The following is a 23,731-nucleotide window of genomic DNA, read 5'->3' as shown; positions in this document are numbered from 1 at the left end:
CTGCTAGAGCTCTAGAGGTACATGGTGACTGTGGGATGGTGGGGAGGAGCCTGTAAAACTAGGGGATCCCCTGCTGGGACCTGGGGATTGGGAAGCCTAGTACCTCAGCATAGTACAATACCATAGATCCCACCCTTCAAAGAAGCCATTTTCTCCAGTGGAGCTGTTCTCTGCCAGCTGGAGATCAGTTGTAAAAACAGGATTTTTACCGCCCTGAGCCTGCTTCGGCGGGGGAGGGCGGGATATAAATAAAATTTTACATTACATTACATTACAGATCCCACCTGGAGACTGGCAACCCTAGGTCATCCTCAAGCCACAACTTGTTAATCTTTGGGTTGGGGGAGGCATCATTAGCATTGTTAGTGGTAAAACCCTTCCTTCACTGTCCCCACTCTTTTTATAGCTGATCTCACCAACACTTGCTGGATGGTCAGTCAGCATTCCAACAGATGGTTCTGTTGTTCATCCCACTGGCACAGGAATCTGATATAAACTTCCTCCTTACTCCCAGTTTCCATCACGGTTATCTTACCAGTTCCTGTCCACAGATGCCTCTGGCATCACCACCACTGTGGTGGGGTTGTCTCCTGGGCAACATGTAGCACTGCAGCCCATAGCCAGCTGGTTCAGGGTTTAGAGTCCATTGACCCTGTTTCCACCAAGCCTTCTACCATACAGGCACACCAGACCTTCTAGTTGGTTCCATTAGTTGTTTATTCAAACCTTCATACATACAACACAGGGAAGCTGTTAACATCACCCTTCCTGCTTTATGACTCACAAATTCCCTTACAGCCCCCATCCTACAGTGAACATCTGGCTGCTTCTTTTAAGCTTTGAATCAACAAGTACCTGGCCTTGGCTGATCGACTGTCTCCACTGCTCCCTGCTGCTGCTAATGACTGCTGGCTCAGCCTATCTCCTGGGTTGTTAGTCCTCATCATCTACACCTGGGGTTTGCCTGGCCTTACCTGAGGTGGCTTCTCAGAGCTGTTTAGGGTGGCCAGACCGTCCCGGTCACCCGGGAAAGTCCCGGTTCTGGCCCCCAATTCCCGGCTCCCGGGCTGGCTATACCGGGACCATTAGAGGTCCCGGTTTAGCCAGCCAGAGAGCCGGTGGGCCGTGCGGGCGGGGAAGGCGGCGAGTGAGGGAAGGAGCGTCCCTGCGCGTGTGCAGGGCGATTGTGGCGGGCTCTGCGCATGCGCGGGGACGCTCCCTCCTTCACTCGCTGCCTTACCCGCCCGCGCGCGGGGCCCGGCGGCGGTGGCGGAGGCCGGGGAGGCGGCGGAGAGGCCGGCGCTGGTCGCTGGAGGTGGAGGGCCTCCAGCGACTAGCGCTGGCCTCTCCGCCACCTCCCCGGCCTCTCCGCCGCCAGGCCCCGCACGCGGGCCTCCACCCGGGTCACTTCCGGGTTCCTGTCCTGCATCTCGACCTGTGTTATTAGTGACAGGCTGCTTCGGCGTGCCGCTGCGCCGGCCCCCTGGGTCCCACAACGATGGGACCGATGCCACAGGGACGGGCTCGAAACACTCTATAACCCCTCAAAAGAACAGCAGTCTAGCTCGCTTCCCCTGAGCCCTGCCGCCATAAGCCTCAAGGGGGCTCATTTTGTGGCATCTCCCGGCGGGAGGGTGGCACCCGCACGGGACACCTATCAAATGAAAGAGGGGGTGCAGGGCTATCAGAAACAGCCGGCGGAGGGAGTCGGGAGACCACCCCACTGGGGGATCCACACCCCGAAAGTGATGAAGGTGGTGCAGATAGAGCCAACAGAGCAAACAGGACAAAATAAATAGGCCGCATTATGCAGCACAGTCTCACTGGAATCTCACTGGCTTCTCAGCGTGGAACCCGTTCTCTCTAGTCTTCTCACTTTGAAAAAAGTAAAAAAAGAGTTTTATTTAACTTTATTTCCCCCTTTCCCTCTCTATAAATAATCTTGGTGTTTCCGGCGGTGATATTTGGGGGATTTTTGGGGACGTCACAGGAAGTGCTGTGAAGTCACTTCCTGTTTTCGGCAGTGGCATTTGGGGGAAATGATGTCATTTGGGGGAAACGATGTCACAGGAAGTGATGTCACTTCCTGCTTCCAACAGGTGGCGCGGGGAAAATGATGCCACAGGAAGTGATGTCACTTCCTGTTTCCGGCGGTGGCGTGACGTCACCGGAAGTGACGTCACTTCCTGTTTCCGGCGGCACGCGCACACACACATTCCTTCCCCCCTCAAGGTGTCCCTGGCTGGCCTGCAGAAATTATGGCCACCCTAGAGCTGTTTCTGCATACTTTTGCTTCCAGTTATGTCTCAGGGCTTTCCTCACACGATGCACCTTCTGGCCTCAGGTAAGTGAGCTCCCTCTCTGGCCTGCCCCTGTCACAGCATCATTCTTGAATGAAACCAGTAGTCAGCAATTCTTTGTTAACAAAGCTATAACAAACTTATTACTAACCACTTAATGCTTGCTTTGCAATTATCATAAAATGAAGTACAAGTGTAGGAGGAAAAAAAATGATAAAACTGAGAAACTTTCTACTTGCCATCTGTTTTATCAACCCTTTGGCACATCACGGCATCATATTCATTAGCCAAATTTGTGGCATCCCTAGGGATGAATAGTTCAGGATATGACATGCATATGTTTCATGTATAGCTTATTATTACGCACACACTACTTTTTTGAGCGGTGAGAAGTTCCAGGAGTAGTATTTGTACTAGGCCCCTCAAAAAAACAATAAGTACACAAGAGACACATATGGCTAACTAATTTAACTCATTATTAATAGCTGATCTGCAACGGAAAACATGCTTAAGATAGTGTGAGTTGCTGCTAACAAGCTGCTTACTATGGCTACCAGTATTTTGGACAAACCCATCCTAGCTCCAAATTTAGCCAGCACTCCCCCAATGTAGAACTGAAGCAACTAAGGGCTCAGCCAATGCTGCTCAACTACAAAGGTTTTTCATGCCCCAGCCCCATTGGGAACACTCACCCTTCATCTTTAGATGGCTCAGGGTGCTGGCCAGCTAGCCTTACCTATGCTAGTAACTCACACTATTCCTGCCTAAACTAGTTGTAGCCTAACCAGCTTAAAGACCCAACCTAGACACACACCCCTTTCGGATTAATGTGAAGCCGGTGATAAAAGGGCCCTACCTAGGCAATGTTTTTTGGACACCCCCCCAAAATTGCTCTGTTCCAAATGGTGACCAGCTATCTCCTGCCTTATCCAGAGATGGGAGATGATGGGCCAACTCACAGCAAAAAAACATTGTTTCCAAGAGTAAATCCTGGTTTATATGACCTTTGATAGGCTGCCATAGAATCTACCAAGACTTCCAAGATATAGCACAGCCTCATTAGGTGGAAACTAATTACCCAGGAGAAGAAAGTCACATCAGTCCTGAGAGAAAGAATGTCCCTGTATTTCCAAGTTGCATTAGCCAACTTTCACTCTAATAGTGTCTCTCTGTCTGTTCATCATATAGAATTGTGTTTCCATTTCTCACAGACACAGAGAGTCCTGATGGCTTAAGTAAAAAAAAAGAGAGACATAAGTCCTGATGGATTACTTGACCACTCATGACCATTGAAGAGGATAGTTGCAGTCCTTAAGAAACACTGCCATTCCTCTGTTCCTTTTGTCTTGTACAACTGGCTGAGATGTGCTCAGAAGCCAGTGCTTCATTCTATGTATGCCTTGCTATCCTTGTGACCTGCAGAGCTGCCTCTTGCGTCTTCTGTTTGTTGGCTAGAACTACCTCTGCAAAGAATCATGTGTGTCCCCAAGCTCCTAACTCTGGCTTTTTAACTGGAGAGCCAGTTTGGCGTAGTGGTTAAGTGTGCGGACTCTTAACTGGGAGAACCGGGTTTGATTCCCCACTCGTCCACTTGCACCTGCTAGCATGGCCTTGGGTCAGCCATAGCTCTGGCAGAGGTTGTCTTTGAAAGGGCAGCTGCTGTGAGAGCCCTCTCCAGCCCCACCCACCTCACAGGGTGTCTGTTGTGGGGGGGGGGAGGTAAAGTAGATTGTGAGCCGCTCTGAGACTCTTCGGAGTGGAGGGCGGGATATAAATCCAATATCTTCATCTACCTCACAGGGTGTCTGTTGAGGGGGAGGAAGGTAAAGGAGATTGTGAGCCGCTCTGAGACTCTTCGGAGTGGAGGGCGGGATATAAATCCAATATCTTCATCTACCTCACAGGGTGTCTGTTGTGGGAAAGGAGATTGTAAGCCGCTCTGAGACTCTTCGGAGTGGAGGGTGGGATAGAAATCCAATACCTTCATCTACCTCACAGGGTGTCTGTTGTGGGGGAGGAAGGGAAAGGAGATTGTGAGCCGCTCTGAGACTCTTCGGAGTGGAGGGCGGGATATAAATCCAATATCTTCATCTACCTCACAGGGTGTCTGTTGAGGGGGAGGAAGGTAAAGGAGATTGTGAGCCGCTCTGAGACTCTTCGGAGTGGAGGGCGGGATATAAATCCAATATCTTCTTCTTCATCATCTTCTTAATGAAGTACAACTGAATTTGTTATACATAATCACCTTTTTTATTTTCCTGGATATAAGACAATTACACGTCCGGCAATTGTAAGGACTGGAGGGGATGCCCCAAGGCCAGGCTGGCATGCTTAGTGGCTTACCTCCCTTGATGCCAAGGATTTGGAAATCAACTGTCAGTCATCCTTGGCCTTACCCGTTCTTTTGATTATTAATGGTCTGTTCTTTTTATTTATCTCTGTCTCTATCCCTCCAGTCAGTTCAGTACAAGCTCTCTATTCTAATTGGGCAGAATTACACTGTCTACTTGAAGAACTCTTCGTGAAATTCCCAAGAGGTGAGTTTTTTAAGGAGGGGGTTTTAATGCTAGGGTAGGACCCTTAGATGAGATTCTCATTGGTAAAATCCCAGAGTTATCTACTGACCTTAACTTACTGAGGTGTTTAAAAGGAAGAACTAGAGACCAAAAGATTAACCAAGCAGGGACTCTGTTATTCAGGCTGATTATTCAGTTTGGTTTAGTGATGTTTAATGAACAGCTGGGTCTTGATGCCCTTGGAGAGGTTACTTTTAGTTCTATAAGAGGGTGTCGTATTGTAGATTATAGTTGAGTCAGTTTTGCTGATCTTCCTTTAATCACTGGCTTTGGGGTTGATGAGCTCTTGGGAGGTGACTATTTGCCCCTGATACCTACTCTCTAGTCGGTCCTCTTTATTTAGCAAAAGGTCCAGTGGACCATTCGGGAACACAAGGGAAGGGTTTGAGAGCCATTCTTTTGTCCCTGGCCCTAGATTCTCTTTTAAAGTGGACTCAATATCAGATTTTTAATACATTGATAATGAGCACCACTGACCACAGAAAGGGGATTGGTCTCTTTTCTAGATTGATAGAATTTTTTAAAATCAGTTTTTAAGCCATCTGTTTGTAAAGCAGTTCTAATAAATAATTAGTTTGATGGAGCTTGTAGGGCCGCTAAATGTCTGGTGTCCTATAAACGTGGATTGGTGGATGCCTCTTTTGGCTATTTTTTTTTTATTATTATTACTAGAATGAACTCTACTGGTGTGATTTCTCCTGAATGGTGTTCTAGTACAGTTGTCCTAATCCATAAAGCAGGAGATAAGGACAGCCCTAAGAACTAGTGACCCATTAGTTGGCTGTGAGTCATAGGTAAAATCTATCCAGTATTCCTGTTGAATAGACTTCAGTCTTGGATGGTTGATTCGAAGATCACTGTTCCAGCTCAGGTGAGATTTTGTAAGGGGTGTAGTATGCTCTATCACTATCATCTGTTATCTCGCTTGATTAGTAAGTATACCATTTCAAGGAAGGGCTTTTTAGATGCAGCCTTCGTAGACCTTTCCTAAGCATTTGATTCCATATCTAGAAGCCATCTCTGGCTTAAACCAAAGCAAACCACAATTGACAAAAGATTGCTGTCGTTAATTAAAAACCTTTATACCTAAGTGTGGTGTAAAAGTGAGGGTCACTTAACTGCTTCCCCCCTTCATCTGGGGGGCTCAACAGGGGTGCCTTCGAGCACCATCTTTATTTAATTTGCATTTGTCTGGTTTGCCAGGGTTTTTTTTTTTTAACCTGATCCTTTTCTGCACTCACCTAAATTACTGGATATTTCAGCCCCTCTCTTACTTTACGCAGATTTTAGGTGTTTGGGTGTTTTGTTTCAGACTACCTTGTCTTAGAGATATCATAAACAATTGGGCATTCAGAAATCTGTGGTTACTGTAATTTGGTGTGTGGGGGGGATTTTACATTCCCCCCCCCCCCGCCAATGGGGCACATTATATCCCAGCTGCTATTAGAGTTTGCAACTCAGTGGTGATTTCACAACTTTTATATGTTGTCCCTATATGGATTTCTGCTGTAGATAATTATATAAGCCAGGGGTGGGGAATCTCCATCTTGAGGGTTGTTTACGGCCCTCGAGGTCACTTGATGTGGCCCTCAGGGATTGCTGGACTGAACCAAGCCATGTGGCAGCCTCCCTGGGACCTGGCTGGCCAGCCAGAATTGCTGCAGGGCCTGGAAAAGTTACTGTCATGGTTCAGTTTGCAGGTGATTATCCCAGATGGTGTGGCTTAATATGCTAATGAGAGTGTGACCTAATATGCTAATATTAGGGAATGTGGTCTAATATGCTACTGAGTTCCTGCTGGGCTTTTTCTACAAAAAAGCCCTGGACCTATGCATTTACCTATTGTGGCGGGCTGGGTGTGTGTATGTGTATGTGGACCAGATTAGGCTCTCCCCACATGACTTCAAATAGAAAAACAATTATTTGCATTAATTGTGCTGGCCTGAATCATTCTGCCTCAGCGGAGCACTGTTTTTTAAGTTGATATTTTTTATGGCCTACAAATGGTATTATAAATATCCATATGGCCCTTGGCAGAAAAAAGGTTCCCTACACCTGATGTAAACAAAGTTCAGTCCTTGTCCCTTCAGGCAATTAGAGGGCTTCCTAGGTGTATTTTATCAATGGACCTTTCTTACGCATTTGGTCATAGCTCTATAGAAGCCTGTGCCTGGGTTCATGCCTTTAATTTTTGGTTTAATCTGTTCTTTGAGGCCACTGAGAGTAGCTTGGCAAGCCTAACCCTCAGTGACTCTTATAAGGCTCCCTGGCTCCAACCTTTTAAACAAAAATTATCTCTTGTAAATCTTAAGGTGGAGGAGCTTTTTTCTTCCTCTGTAAATTAATGCAAAAACATGTGGACAAACTGATTTATGACAGAAACCAGAGCTATACCCATTTTGATGCTCAGAGGACATGTTATCTGCTTGCCTTGGGCCTTCCATCTAAGACTAAATGTCCTTCTTATTTAGACTCCTAGGTTATCCCAAAGTTATGTAGGACCTCTATGCATTCGCAATTCAACTGCCCCACTTCAATGATATTTCTAGGTTGTTTGCTAAGGATCCCATTTTCAGATTGGTTATGTCCTTGCCCCTCCAGCTAGGGGTGTGAACCTCCCCCCCCCAAAAAAAAAATCAGTATTTTTTGGGTTTGGATGTACCAAACCTGAAAAAATCACAACCTGCTGATAGTGGTAAAATACTGGGGTTCAGGAATTATTTGTTTTGCCAAATTTATTTGGCTCAATTATACCATATGGGGACTGTCTTCATAGGGTATAATAATCCCCCCCAAAAAAAATCAGGGAGGAGGCTCTCATCATTGAAGGGAAGGTAAATCGTCTTCCCTTCTATGAAGGGAGTGTGCCACCTCTGTGGCATGACAAATGATGGGAGCCTGCCACTCCCCCCCGGCAGGACTTGGTGGGAGGGGGGGGCGTAAAATGCCTCCACAATCTTTTCTCCCTTCTCCAGCTGGTCTGCAGCCACAGGCCAGCTGGAGAAGGGATAAAAGATCAGGGAGGCATTTAAACATGTCTTCCCAACTCTTCCAGATGGCCTATGGCTACAAGCCACCTGGAGAAGGTTGAAGAGATCAAGGAGGCATGCCTAAATGCCTCCCTACACCTACCCCAGCCTGCCCACTGCAGCCAGCAGGCTGGGGAAGGCTGGAGCAATCAGGGAGGCATTTAAAGATGCCTTCCTGAGAGTGCCCACTGCAGCTGGTAGGCTGGGGAAGGTGTTTTAAGATGCCTCCCCACATCCTCCCCAATATGCCTGCCACCATGGGCAGGGTGGGGAAAGCTGAAGCCATGGGGTGGCATCTTTAAATGCCTCCCCATGACTTCCCCTCACCAAGGCATCCAGTCAGTTTCAGCCCCCTTCCATTTCCAGTCAGTGGACTCATTTGTACATATTCTCCTGCGATGTGCTCCAATTTAGGCTACAATGGATTATGCCATGTCTTGATAAATGGACTATTCTTCCTCTAGTGACATTAGAGCAAAAGGTTCAATTCCTCTTAGAGGATTCTGATTCCCAAAGTACTTATTTTGTTGCACAATTTCTAGAGGCTGCAGAGAAGTATCAAAGGGAGGGTGTTTTTTTTTTTTTTTTTTAAGATATGGGTTTTATTTAAGTTTTTTGTTTTGTTTTATTGTCTTAGACTTCGGTCTAAGAATGGGGGATGAAGGAAGAAAACATAATCTCTCACTGTTTATACACAACACACCTGGGTATTTATGAATTACTGCATGGATTAGCTTCTGTAGTGTGTTTAACAAGCACCGTTTCTCTAATTAACCTGTATTCCTCAACTTCTAAACACACCTCCTGTTAGCTTTTCAGGCAGATGGTGTAGGTAAGAGAAAAGTCTACAATCCCTTCCTTGGGATGGGATTAATTTACCCCATCCTTGGAGCCTTTCCTGTCTCTTCAGCACATCTGCTTAATATCATATTGCATCTTAAAATCCTGTTAAACCAGCAAATCTGCTTTCTTCCATGTAATGACTATTCATATCAAGAGCCATTACATGACATCCTGAAAACAAACAGATTACAGCATATCACTTTCATCGTAAACAGATGATTTAGAGAAAGGAGATTTGAGCACGTGTGCAATAACAGGTGGGCTGAAGGAGTTTGCCAGACTGCATTTCACACTCATAGAACAAGTCTGGTTCTCACTTACTCCAATTGCCAAGAGTTAAATAAAGTCAAAACTTTAACAACTGGTACATCAGCTGGATAATGCTGAGGAAGGCAATGATAATGACACTTTAATGACTTCCCAGAGAGATTACTCCCATTTGTATTACAAAACAAGGTATTTCAGCTTTTAAAAGCAAACATCACCTGTCAGACAACCTCCCTTTCCCAATTTACCGCCAGGTAACTTAATGTGAGAGATTTTGGAGAAAGAGCAAGCTTAATTGCAGAATGCGATGTACCATAATCTATCAGGCAGGGAATGAGGTAATTTACCTAAGGAAAAAAGAGAACAAGGAAGCGTGTCTGTACCAAGGCCTAGGAGAATAAGAAAATATCATCAGACAACAGGTTCTTCAGAGCTTTTTCATACTGGAATAAAGCATTTTTTCTCTCTCCAATTGAGCTCAGAACAAATCCAGATGCGGAAGAGAGTCATAAGAACATAAGAACATAAGAGAAGCCATGTTGGATCAGGCCAACGGCCCATCAAGTCCAACACTCTGTGTCACACAGTGGCAAAAAAATTTATATACACACATACACTGTGGCTAATAGCCACTGATGGACCTGTGCTCCATATTTTTATCTAAACCCTTCTTGAAGGTGGCTATACTTGTGGCCGCCGCCACCTCCTGTGGCAGTGAATTCCACATGTTAATCACCCTTTGGGTGAAGAAGTACTTCCTTTTATCCGTTTGAACCTGTCTGCTCAGCAATTTCATCGAATGCCCACGAGTTCTTGTATTGTGAGAAAGGGAGAAAAGTACTTCTTTCTCTACTTTCTCCATCCCATGCATTATCTTGTAAACCTCTATCATGTCACCCCGCAGTCGACGTTTCTCCAAGCTAAAGAGTCCCAAGCGTTTCAACTTTTCTTCATAGGGAAAGTGTTCCAGCCCTTTAATCATTCTAGTTGCCCTTCTCTGGACTTTCTCCAATGCTATAATATCCTTTTTGAGGTGCGGCGACCAGAACTGCAGTCATGTGTAGTGCATCTTCATACTGGCAATGGAAAAATCTCATTACTCTTTCTTCCGATCCACCCAGTTAGCTCACCCCTTCCATATCAAAAGCTATCACGTGAAAGATAGGTGAGGCAGCTAGATACTGAGTACTGGGATGAGGGTATTTATTATTGCTGCATTCATAGTCTGCCTTTCTCACTGAGACTTAAAGAAGAAAGAGAGGTACATTAAATCAAGTTTTCTAAAGAGAGCCGAGCAAATTAGTTTAGCTGTTCTCTGTGTAGTTAGCCCCTGCATCCATACGTCATGTGTTTGAAATTTCTGTGCTGAGTCATGGTACTTTTACAGAACACACCCCAGATATTTCGATTTTCTGAACTTTTAGCTATATTTTACTTTGTTAGCATTTTTGTACATTTTTATTTCTCCCTACTTTTTTTAGTAATTTTCTGTTTCAAGCATCCTTTAATTCAATGGGCCCAAAAGGGCCTTTTTAGGGCTATAGCAAGCTCATACTGTAAACAAAATAGGATGGATGATTTTTTAGATCCCTCAGCGGGTGTATTAAAATATACTTTGCCATATTCTATTGTCCTGGTGCTGGAGTGGTGGTTTCATTTGGTGGATGAAACCCCAGTCCTTAAATATCTAAAATCCCTCCTCCCTTACAGGGGAATCTTGAGACAATTTCAGAAGATGAGTTTCTGCTCTTAACATTAGCTCAGGAAAGAAACTAAATTGTTCTCTTGGATGTGTTAGACCAGGGGTGTCACTCAGTTGTTATGAGAGCCAGATCTGACATAAATGAGACCTTGTCGGGGCGGGCCATGTCAGGCTGGGCCACGTCTGTACCAATTAAGATTAGGTAGCAGAGGACTTTATAAAGGACACAAACAGAAAGAATTTTTTTTTAAAAAAAAAATTAAAACATGCTTAAAACATTAGCACTCATTGGTCTTAAAGGTGCTTTCTTTGTATATCTACTATGGGATCCAGGGAACTGGGCAAAGGAAGCTCTGGCTCTTTCTTTCCTTCCTCAGGGGGCCAGGAGGACAAATTGCTTCAGCCAATCAAAGGAAGAAAGGCTTGGCTCAGTAGCTCTGCTGTGTGATTGAGACAGCCTGGCAAGGCAAGCTCTGCTTCCTCCTCTTCCTCCCAAAGAGAGGAGCCTCAGCCAATGGAGAAAATAGAGGTTTTGTTCTGTAGCTCCTGTGCGATTGAGGAAGCCTTGCAAAACATGCTGTTATGCAGAAGGAAGCAAGAGAGAGGGAGAAGGAAGCAGATGACAGTCAGTTGCTTAGAGGCCTGATAGGAGCCCTCTGGGGGACTGATTTGGCCCCTGGGCCGTATGTTTGACATCCCTGTGTTTGATTTTTGACTTAAGGGGGGGGAACCCTTATTTATTCTGTAACATTTTCCCTTTGCTTTCACCAACACTGACCATTTCCTGGGATTGGAATCTGATATGAACTGATATAAGGTGTTTACTTTTAAAATGCAGTCTTGCAAAACAGGGCCTTACTTTACATCGTAACTAAATTTAACTAATCAATCCTTTCTTCGTGAGTCTCAGAGTCTGACTCAAGCTATTTATTTCCTTGCCCTTTTAGCATCTGCTTCTGTGTGTAAAAGTGAAGTGGGTGCCTTTAACTGCCCTTTTCTACTATGGGGAGCTGGTGTAACAACTGTTTAAGTAAAGAACCACCCAATAAGAGTAAATGTAAAGCAGGTGAAAAAGGACATGCATCAGGCCTGTCTGAAAGGGGGCTTTGTATTTGTACATGGCTTTTGAAGGAAAGGGAGGAAGACAAATCTTTTCAACAGCTCGAAACAGAAGCCAGGAAAGCTGACTGATGCACAGTTTTGATTGGTGGAGATTAGAATCAGGGCTTGCCAACCAACTGGCACTTCCAGCTTAAAACTGTGGTGCCAGCAATATTGGATCCCATTTCCTATCTGCTTGTAGGCTTTCCAGGGACACTGTATTGGCTGCCAGGTGAAACAGTATGTTGGACTAGATGAAATTCATATCTGATCCAGCAGAGTAGCTCTTATGTTCTCTTATTCCCCACCTCTACATCTATGTTTGGCGCACAGCAGCTAGCAAACAGAAAGCCTGGAAGGAATCAGAATCACTGGGTGGTTCTTTACTGGGCCACAGAGTACTATTATTAATGGGGTAAACCATAGAGTTTCTAGTGATTCCTAGATAAGTCTGATGTCATTTCTAGGTTTCCCCCAGAAGTGACATAATGCCATCCCCCCCGCTTCTGCTGTCCACCAGCGTGCCAATGGACAACAGGAGCTGGGGTGGGAATTCCCATCCCCAGCAGTTAAGGCCTATCTGTGCTTAAAAACTATGGGCGATTTCCCAAACAGCTTACCGAGGAGCGAAGTCCCTCCTCACCGCGCAGCGTCTGCTCGGATTTCCCACCAACTGCTCCGTGGATTCAGGAAGTGCCGCACCTTTTGCGTCTCAAATGGAAATCGCTAAAACCCTAGTTTATGTTAGCAACGCAAAGGGTGTGGCACTTCCTGAATCTGCTGAGCAGTTGGTGGGAAATCCGAGCAGACGCTGCGCGGTGAGGAGGGACTTCGCTCCTTGGTAAGCTGTGTGGGAAATCGCCCTATGACTCTGTTCAGACTAGGGATGGGCATGAACGGAGAAAATGGTGGTTTGCGTTGGTTTATGGTTCATTTGATTGCATGAACCATGAACTCACCCAAACTTTTCCATTTTCTGAACTGGTATGTGGTTTGGGAGATGGTAGAAGAAGAAGAAGATGATGACGACTGCGGATTTATACCCCGCCCTTCTCTCTGAATCAGAGACTCAGAGCAGCTTACTATCTCTTATATCTTCTCCCCCCCCCCCCCCACAACAGACACCCTGTGAGGTGAGTGAGGCTGAGAGGGCTCTCAAAGCAGCTGCCCTTTCAAGGAAAACCCCTGCGATAGCTATGGCTAACCCAAGGCCATTCCAGCAGGTGCAAATGGAGGAATGGTTCTCCCAGATAAAAGTCCGCACACTTAACCACTACACCAAACTGGCTCTCACCTTGACTCAGCTCAGGGTAGAGCAGCCCCATCATGAATTAGAGATCCCAAACTCACAGGGAGTCTTCAGCAGACTCCCCTTCACCCACCCTCCAAGTTTAACAAAGATTGGATTTGATATGTCTGAGTTATAGTCCCCCAAAGCAGGTGCCCCCAGCAAAGCTCTGCTCTGGCTTCATGGTCGGTCCCTAAAACCACAGCAAGGAACACCTTCCCAGCTGGGAGAGGTGTTTAAGAAATTGTCCCAATGTGTGTGACGGGGAAGGAGTCCCTTGTCTAAATCAGTCTCACAAGCCTCCCGCAAAATCAGTCACACAACAAACAAATCTGCTCTCATGACATGCTGCAAAGTGAAAGTAGCTGAGTCAAGGTGTGGTATATAGGGCAGTTCCGCAGGGCCTGTAAGACAGCCCTCTTCCGGCAGGCCTATAACATCTAACTGACAATGAGAATATCTTCTGGATGGAACTAAAAATGCATTTACAGACCGCTGGTTTTTTATTCTTACTTTTGTTTTGTTTTATTAACTATGGTTTTAACTTTGCTATGTAAATGTTTTTAAGTTGAATTTATGTGAATTACAATGTTGTAAGCCGCCCTGAGCCACTTCGGTGAGAAGGGCGGGATATAAGTCTAAATATAAATAAATAAATAAATACTGTTATCTAATCTACACCTATTCCATGGCTGACTCTCAGAGCTGTCAATCAAGGTTTGGACAACTGTGGGAGCTCCATGGCTGACTCTCAGAGCTGTCAATCAAGGTTTGGACAACTGTGGGAGCTCCATGGCTGACTCTCAGAGCTGTCAATCAAGGTTTGGACAACTGTGGGAGCTCCATGGCTGACTCTCAGAGCTGTCAATCAAGGTTTGGACAACTGTGGGAGCTCCATGGCTGATTCTCAGAGCTGTCAATCAAGGTTTGGACAACTGTGGGAGCTCCATGGCTGACTCTCAGAGCTGTCAATCAAGGTTTGGACAACTGTGGGAGCTCCATGGCTGACTCTCAGAGCTGTCAATCAAGGTTTGGACAACTGTGGGAGCTCCATGGCTGACTCTCAGAGCTGTCAATCAAGGTTTGGACAACTGTGGGAGCTCCATGGCTGACTCTCAGAGCTGTCAATCAAGGTTTGGACAACTGTGGGAGCTCCATGGCTGATTCTCAGAGCTGTCAATCAAGGTTTGGACAACTGTGGGAGCTCCATGGCTGACTCTCAGAGCTGTCAATCAAGGTTTGGACAACTGTGGGAGCTCCATGGCTGACTCTCAGAGCTGTCAATCAAGGTTTGGACAACTGTGGGAGCTCCATGGCTGACTCTCAGAGCTGTCAATCAAGGTTTGGACAACTGTGGGAGCTCCATGGCTGACTCTCAGAGCTGTCAATCAAGGTTTGGACAACTGCTTTGAGTGTTTCCAGGGTTCTTCACAAGTCCATCTCCAGCATTGCCTAGGAACTGATTGAATCGACACCAGGCTGTCTAGAGAACAAACTGCAAAAATGAACCACCCAAACCTCCACAGAAAAAAAGGTGGTTCATTTTGGGGTTGGGGAACGCTGCTACCAAATGAACTGGCTTGAAATGAACCATGAACCGGCCCAGCTTGTGCTCAAACCATGGTTTGTTTTTACGGTTTGTGCCCATCCTTAGTTAAGACATTGCACCAAACTATGGTTTCAGTAGACTAACTATAGTTCTTGTGTGCAGGCCACACTGCTAGCTAAGGTCGTGTAAGCGCTGTCAAGCTAGGATGTGAAGTGAATTTATTAACCACGGTTAGTCTTAACTATGATTTTGTGTAATGTCTGAATGCAGACATCCTAGCTTAAATCTGTCTTGTTCTCTCACAGCACCCTCCCAGGACACAAAGAGAAGGAAATGAAACCAGCCTTTGCTGAGGCAAGCCAGGATTTGGAGTTATTGACAGCTGAGTCCTGATTTCAAATTTAACACCATTGTTAAAATAAACTATGAGTTTTGCATTATGCCTCAATTGAGCCATTAAGACAAAATATCGTAAGTGCGTTCTCTTACTCGATCCCCTTTGGAAGTAAAGTTTGTGAAGTTTTAAGCTAGTAACTCTGATCCATAGAAAAAGGGGTTGAGAACAGCTGCAGTATACTGCAACACCTGCTCACAAAACGTTGCTTTTGATATGTTGCAACGATAATGTTTAGTTTGTCACTTTTCTTTCCTACTCGGTGTTTCAGCTTTCACTTTTTAAACTGCGGAAACGATTATGACTTCAATGAATAATTTTGCACTGTAGTCAGTCCAATAGATACAGGTGAGAAGGAGAGCAAAACTAGAGCTATGATTTCCTTCTTTTATCCATCAGGAGGCAATCAGGAGCCCAAGTAATGAGTTGTTTTGATGATGGGAAAGAATGACACCAGGCCCCAAAACAAAGCTGACCAGGGTATCGCTATGCATTAGCGTGGGCGTAGGATCCCATCAGCCGTATGCCCCAACAACAACAACAAAAAGTTGTTTCATAGAACTGAATAGGTTTGCACAAACAGAGCCCAGCTGCAGAAACTGGCATATTGTGGCACCAAAGCCGCTTACTGTCACAGATGAGGTTGGCACCAAATAACAGGAGTGGATGTGGGGTAATGCTAACAGAGCAGAGCCTAATCTGCATATATTACAAACAGAGCAGAGTTTTGCATGACAATAGATCTCTGAAGTCGGTCCCAGGGAACACCTTTCATTTCAGCGGGGAGGGAGACGGCAGCTGCACATGTTCCTTGGCAAGACCAGCCGCTGCCCACTGACGACACCTCTCTTGGTCTGAATGTAGCTTTACTACAGCAGGTGGTCCCCTCTAAACTTACTCTGGGAAGATATTATGGTGCACCTTGATCTCACTTGAACATAAACATTGGGGAGGCAAAAGCCCTTGTTATGTTTAGTGACTCGTAATGCAGTGGAAAATGTTGTGACTGTCCTGTTTTGGAGTGTGTTGACCTGGAGATATAAGGGGGATGGAATCAAGTATTTGAGGAAAGGATGTCATGTAGAGCAAACAGTCTGACCCTTGCTTAAACATTCTAAATGAACCCTATGGAGTTTCAGTGTTTTGTTGAGCATGCCGATGTGTTCAAAGAATAGTTCAGTTCAGCTGTCAAAGCACGGAAAGCGGCATTCTATGTTATGTGGCTGGTTCACAGCCGTGAAAGGCTTTTACTGTTTCCAAAGGCAAATGCATAGTCTCTCACGTGTTCACGGCTCCCTGCATTCACAATGGCCGATAGGATGCCGCTGCACACGACTGTGGTATGCTGCATTTCTATCTCTGTATAACCTCTGCCTGTCTGAGTCCTGTAAGGTGAAATTTGGAACAGAATTTGCAAGTCCATGTACATTCAGACGTTTCCCCAGCATGCAGAACAAGATTTGTGCAACTAAACACACGGGCATAACAGAGAACAGAAATTTGCAAAGAATGATCCACTTTCAATTCAGTTAAGCAGGTTGGGACGGTGGGCTCAGTGGCAGATCATCTGTTTGGTAAGCAGAAGGTCCCAGGTTCAATCCCTGGCATCTCCACCTAAAAAGGGTCCAGGCAAAGAGGCATGAAAAACCTCAGTTGAGACCCTGGAGAGCCATGAATGGGGCTGTGGCTCAGTGGTAGAGCATCTGCTTGGTAAGCAGAAGGTCCCAGGTTCAATCCCCGGCATCTCCAAAAAAGGGTCCAGGCAAATAGGTGTGAAAAACCTCAGCTTGAGACCCTGGAGAGCCATGAATGGGGCTGTGGCTCAGTGGTAGAGCATCTGCTTGGGAAGCAGAAGGTCCCAGGTTCAATCCCCGGCATCTCCACCTAAAAAGGGTCCAGGCAAAGAGGCATGAAAAACCTCCGCATGAGACCCTGGAGAGCTGCTGCCAGTCTGAGTAGACAAGACTGACTTTGATGGACCGAGGGTCTGATTCAGGATAAGGCAGCTTCATATGTATGTTCATATGCATATATATATATATATATATATATATATATATATATATATATATATATATATATGTATATATGTTGCTCATGTTATTATTAGATACAACTTGGTGATGATCAAAGTCTAATTATTCTGATCCACATAGTACCAGTGCAGCCCTTTACAAACAAGGAACATGCTGGACATCAGAGAAACCAGGCTTCAGTTTAGAAAATACAGACCTTATGCAAGGAGGTAAGAGCCCAGAACTGTATACAGCTTCCCAGAAAACAGACTCTTAGTCTGCTGCTAGCCTCCATTCCCAGATGCCACCCCTACTGGACTAAACCAATTAATTCACGGGGGTTACATTAGCACTGAAGAGCCCCGTGGTGCAGAGTGGTAAAGCTACAGTACTGCAGTCCTAAACTCTGCTCACGACCTGAGTTCGATCCCCGGCAGAAGCTGTGTTTTCAGGTAGCCGGCTCGAGGTTGACTCAACCTTCCATCCTTCCGAGGACAGTAAAATGAGTACCCAGCTTGCTGGGGGAAAAGTGTAGATGACTGGGGAAGGCAATGGCAAACCACCCTGTAAAAAGTCTGCCGTGAAAACATTGTGAAAGCAATGTCACCCCAGAGTCGGAAACGACTGGTGCTTGCACAGGGGACCTTTCCTTTTCCTTTCCTCTGTTGCTACCCACCTGAATCTATCATTTTGGAAAACACTTCGAATGTAAATAGATTTAGGTGGCTAGTCATGTAGTTCTACAGCAGCAGAACAAAATTTGACTTCAGTGGCACATTTAAGTTCAGCAAGTTTTATTCAAGGTATAAGCTTTTGTGTGCAAGCATAGTTCTTTAGATACAATGAAATGGAAATTACATATAGGCAGCTGTGTGTACACATGAAAGCTTATACCTTGAATAAAACTTCGTTGGTCTTAAAAGTGCCACTGGGATCAACTTTGAATGTAATACATACATTTTAAATAAATGTCATTGCAGTAATCAGTATCACAGTACCCGTTATTGTTGAGGTTCAAACATAGAAGAAAGGAGAGGGAATTATGCAGTCTGAAAGAATGTAAAGAACATTGGAAAAAATGCCAAGCCATTTTGTCTTTTTCTGTTTTTACTAGCCAAAATATGTTGTTACTTCTCCTGCTTTTGGCAGACAAAGTTACTTTTCTCTTTTATTTCCCAAGGGATGTTTGATTGTATCAGGATTCAGTATCAAAATGTCTTTAATGCTCTATGGGTTTGGGACTAGTCTAGCTTTATGTTCTGAAAAGTATCGTGATAATTTCTTTTTGTGCCAGTTGTATAGCAAATCCTGTCTGTAATACAAAAACAACAGATAAGACCTTGACAAAACCCAAACTAGGAATTGGGATGACCAAAGTTCCTCACTGAGATTCAAAGATACTTAGTTGATTTTTAGTTCATTCACAGCTGTCTGGCGAGTAATAAAGAACAAGGTCTATCATTCAGGAAATGAATGCAAAACAAAACACCTAAATCAAGAAAGCAGATGTCTGAATAATTCATGAAAACCTGATTTTAGCAGCAAATGTAATTTAGACCTTTAGCTGAATTTAGGGTACAGAACTATTGTTGTTAGGTTCTTAATCCTGCACACAAAAACAACTTGCAGGATTTAGTAAGTGCTATTTAAATATTCATCTATACGTTCTTGTCTGCATAGGTGCGCCACAGAAAGAGGAAGGATTGTGTCCACATTGGAGCCAGCAGGCTCAGTCCTGATAACTCGTGCAGAATAGGATTGCCAGGTCCAGCTTGGGAAATACCTGGAGATTTGGGGATGGTGGGGTGCTTAGCAAGGATGTAATGTCACTACTGAGCCACAGGAAAAGTGATGACACATTCTGATGTCATTTCCCAAAACTCACCCCTTCCTCTGTTGTCAGTCTCAGGTCAAAGGGTGAATCCTCAAACCCCTCCCCTACCTGTAAGGTCACTGCCCCCTTTCAAAATTTTAATCCCCCACTATGCTGATACCCCTCAAGCTTCCATTGCCAGTAATTCACGTCTGATCATTGTTTCATCAGCTCGCCTCAAAAATCTATCAGGAGTAGTCGTAATCTTTATCTGCATTGCAAGGTTGCCTGCTGACCAGAAAATACATCCTAGCCTGCTTCTAACAGAGGCCAGAAGTGCAGGGATGATACTTGGCATGACACAAAGTTGCCCCCTGCTCACTGCTGGAGACCAGACTGGGTTAAAGACATCTGTAGGGAGAAACTCAAAAGCTGGCAGCCTTATGCGGTATCAAATAATTTGGTGTGAAAAATACAACAGATGCTACGATCTGCAAAAGACAGAAGAGACCCTCTCACTTCTGCGGGAGCGTACCGCATGCATGCCCTGCAGTTGTGGACGAGTTTATAGCAGGACCACACAACGTATCATCCAGAGAAGAATAAAAGAAAAATGAAAGATATTGCAGACTAGGCCAACCTGAAAAATCAGCAGTGGCTGAACACAGCCTAACTCAAACAGGACACAGTATCTTATTCCAAGACACTGTAATGTTGGACAACACATCCAATTACCATGTTAGATTACACAGATAAGCCATTGAAATCCAGAAACATAAACACAATTTCAACTGGAAGGAAGAAAGTTAAAAATGAATAGGGCATGGCTTCCAGTCTTGAAAAACACAAAATGCCCTACGGTTTACTGCAGATAAAATTAGAATTTCAATAGCCAATCTATATAGAAAAGAACCCCTCAGGTAAGCTTCTCCATTAGCATGTCACAGCCCAGGAAGCTCTCACAAGATAATGACTCAGCCCTACCCCACCTGCCTGAGTAGATATAAATTACATGACTACCAACTTCTTCTCAATTTGATCCAGAGAGAACTCCAGTTTTCTGGGTTACACCTCTGAGGATGCCAGTCACAGTTGCTGGCGAAACATCAGGTCTCACAATTTAATTTAATTTAATTTTTTGATTTATATCCCGCCCTATCCCACAAGCAGGCTTGGGTGGCTTACAACATTAAAAACCTTACAAAAACATTAAACCACAATGCCAAGACCATGACCACACAGCCCAGAAAATCTACAACAGCCAATGCTCAAGCAAACAATTTACAACACTCCAAAGCCACAGGGGGGAAGAACTTCAAAGCAACAAGGTGGGCGGAATTATCCAGCCTTGGGTTGTTGTCTTCTCCCTCTCTCCTCCCCACCCCATGTCTCAGGTTTCTATCTGCTTCCCAGCTGCTGTTTTCAGTTTCAAGAATTACTCCTCCCCTTTGCCAGCTTGGGGTCCCTTTCCTTTTCTTGCACAGAGTTTACAAAAAAGAAAGAAAGAAAGAAAGAAAGAAAGAAAGAAAGAAAGAAAGAAAGAAAGAAAGAAAGAAAGAAAGAAAGAAAGAAAGAAAGAAAGAAAGAAAGAAAGAAAGAAAGAAAGAAATCCCTCCCTGCTTGGAGTGTGATTCTGTGCTAGACATCTTTTTGATTGCACTGGTCCTGCTGGGCACTCTGTATATTGCACTGTTTCTGCTGGGCTTGCAAAAATGCCCCGCCTTCCGTTTCTACTGCAGATTCTCTGGCTTCATCTTAGACCTGTTGGATTTGCACTGCCACAGGGGCACTGATACTGCTGAGCTTGGAAAAATGCCCCTCCCCCTTCTGTTTGTCTTACAGGGATTCTTTGGTATGACATTTCCCCCCTTTGCTTGGATTAGTAGTTTCCAGGTTCCTACCTTTTGTCATTAGCCATAGGATGGCCAGCTACCTAGAATAATCCTGCCAGGGCAACTTAACAACAGAAGACTGCGTGGTGTTTTGTTGCAGCTGCAGATGATGGCATCATCTAGTATACCTACCAGCCATCGCCAGCCTGGCAATATGTTTCATGTGCAAAAAGCGTGTGCATTCAAATGACAATAAACCACGTTTGCTCAATACTATATGGATAAATTTTCATGTATGTATTCTTGCAATTTCCATAGTGAACACTGGGAAAGTTTGTGTGTCAAAAGATGGAGGTCGGGGATGTCAAAGGGAAAGTAGAAAGCAGAGAACTATTTGCCTGTGCCGGAGATAGTAGTGAGTCAGAGGCAGCAGAGCATTTGTTAAAATGGGCAAAACAGCTTGATGGGTTATAGGTACTTGAAACCTTCATATATGAAAGAACATCTCACCTAGAGCAGGTGTCCCCATTGTGGTGCCTGAGGGTGCCATAGTGCCCGCCAACACTTTTCCTGTCATCCGCCCAGTGTTTTTTAGAGAGTGATTGGGGGCAGATGGGACTTTTGCTCAACAAGGCTTCTAACAGTCTGTGAAGATTTTTTTAATGCATTTTTTTTAGCAGCAGCTGCCACTATGAGTATGTGTTCAGTATACACTGAGTAGGATAAATACCCAGAAAATACCTTATCAATATTCTTTTGGGTATTTATCAGCCGGATACAAATTATATCATCTGAATCGGCTACCAAAATAGTCATGCCCGAATAAAAGCCAACATTATTTTGCTTTTATTTGGACATGAGTAGAAGGCATTTAAATATACTGCAGTTTCTTTAAATACTTTCTGAGTTCACTTGCTGAGTTGTACCATTGTGGCCGTGCGACTCAGCAAGTGACCTCGGAAGGCATTTAAGATTTAAATGCCTTTTGAACTCGCAGTCATGCTGCCACAGTGTCATGACTCAATGAGTGAACATAGAAAACATTTGAAGTTTAAATACCCTATGGGGATGGTTCCCATAAGGTATAATAGAGCCAAATAAAATCAGGTTTCTCAAATATTTACCTGAATATTTACCCAGTAGACTCAAATCAGAAAAATACCATTTTTTTTGTACACCCTAGCTGCCACCACATCTCAAAGATCTTTACTGTGTGCCTGAAGGTATGCTGTGGTATTCTTCTGGCTGGCTCCGCCTTCTGCAGCAGACATTTTGTGGCAGTGTGTACCATACTGTGTAAAAATTCCAAAGCTGTCTGTAGGCTCAAAAAACCTGCGACCCCTGACCTGGAGTACAGGACAGGATTTTTCACAGAGAGCTTATGGATGAGGTGCTGTGGGACACCTGTCAAAAAAGTGGCCAAAAGTGCATGAGGAACTCAGACAGGATGTGACGTGTAATGGGAACATGGAGGACAGGAAGGAAGCAGAACTAGACACTGGAAATGGACAGGGGCAATATTTATACTTGTCAAAAGAGTTGGCTAACAAGGAAACAGAGCAGCTGACAGGCAGGACCAGTATTTAGATGGAGCTGATGGGAGAATAACTTCACACCTTCAAGAAAAAAATTAAAATTAAGGGATTTCAGTCCACACTACGGTTTGTGATTACTGTTGCAGATTCTAACCTCAGGAGCCATCATTCAACTCTAGGTGTGGTCATTCTGCTACTCCCAGGGACTGTCATTTCCACTGGGGAAGGGGCTTTCCAGTCCCAGAGGCTATTGTTCCACTCTGGAATCTCTCAGTCATGTCCCGAAACAGTTCTGCTACTTCTAGTGGCTGTCATTCCAATTGCGTGGGTTGTCATTCTACTCCCAGAACACTTCTGCTACTCCCAAGGGCTGTCATTCCTGGAGGCACCTTCTTTGGAATTCCAATTCTTACCAAACATGGAGAGCAGGAGAGTCAGTTGGAAAGCCCTGTGAGTTTGGTGACTCTTAAATGTTGGGTGGGGGGGGGGAGGCATTCTGCCACATCACAAGCCTCATTTACCTAACCTGTTTGGTGTAGTGGTTTAGAGTGGCAGAGTCTAATCTGGAGAACTGAATTTGATTCCTCACTCCTCCACATGAAGCCAGTTGGGTGACCTTGGGTCAGTCACAGTTCTCTCAGAACTCTCTGAACCTCACCTACTTCACAGGGTATGTGTTGTGTGGAGAAAAACTGAAGGCAATTGTAAGCTGCTCTGAGATGCCTTTGGGTAGTGAAGGGCAGGGTATAAAACCAACTCTTCTTCCGTTCATCTAGCATCAAAACGTTTGTAACAGTTCATGGTTCACAAACTGCACTCACCACAAACCAGGAACTGAACGGCAGTTTATCATTTTGTGCCCCTCCTTAATTCACGGCACATTTCATCGGTGATGAACAGTCCTTATTATTTCAGCCAAAACAACTTTTCTCCCATAAAGATAATTTCAGAAGGTAGTTGTGTTAGTCTGCAGTAAAACGCTTTGATTCAAGTCCAGTAGTATCTTACAGACCAGAAAGATTTTCTGGGTATAAGCTTCTGAACGTCAAATCTCTGTTTACCAGATACAAGTAGGAATGGAGATCTCCGAGTCTTTACATCCCAGTCAGAAGGTGGGAGAGGTATAGCGAAGAATGTTTGCAAAGGATGCAACGGTACAATGTATAATGTAATGACCTTGCTTAGAGCAGACAGGAAGTGGTTAGGGGCAGAAAATTAGTATATGTAGTGAGATAAGAATCCCATGTCCCTGTTCAGTGCTGAAGGGACATAGTTACTGTCCCTGTTATTTTGACTATTCTAGTTACTTTGACACTTTTTTTTTTACTACTCTAGTCATTTCATTGCATCAGAAGAGAATTCAGAAGAGTCATGCAACCTCATAATAAGGCACCCATCCTGTCCCTCCTAAGGTAAACAACTTGGATAATTGCAACTGGTGCTGAAATCTTGTGGATTTTTTTATCTCTGTTCCATGATGGATATCT

At 44.7% G+C, this 23,731-nt stretch overlaps 1 long non-coding RNA gene across 1 annotated transcript; it reads left to right on the top strand.

Annotated features, from left to right (window-relative positions):
- The first annotated feature begins 2,269 nt into the window (after window positions 1-2,269).
- Window positions 2,270-15,122, top strand: LOC132585363 (uncharacterized). The gene is made up of 3 exons (XR_009556305.1): window positions 2,270-2,344; window positions 4,757-4,837; window positions 14,961-15,122. It is a non-coding gene; the product is annotated as an uncharacterized LOC132585363 (long non-coding RNA).
- Window positions 15,123-23,731: the final 8,609 nt, after the last annotated feature.

Source organism: Heteronotia binoei, chromosome 16 (genome assembly GCF_032191835.1).
Source record: "Heteronotia binoei isolate CCM8104 ecotype False Entrance Well chromosome 16, APGP_CSIRO_Hbin_v1, whole genome shotgun sequence".
NCBI lineage: Eukaryota > Metazoa > Chordata > Lepidosauria > Squamata > Gekkonidae > Heteronotia > Heteronotia binoei.
The sequence above is the reverse complement of the archived record's forward strand: the minus strand, read 5'-3'. Positions and strand labels throughout refer to the sequence as shown.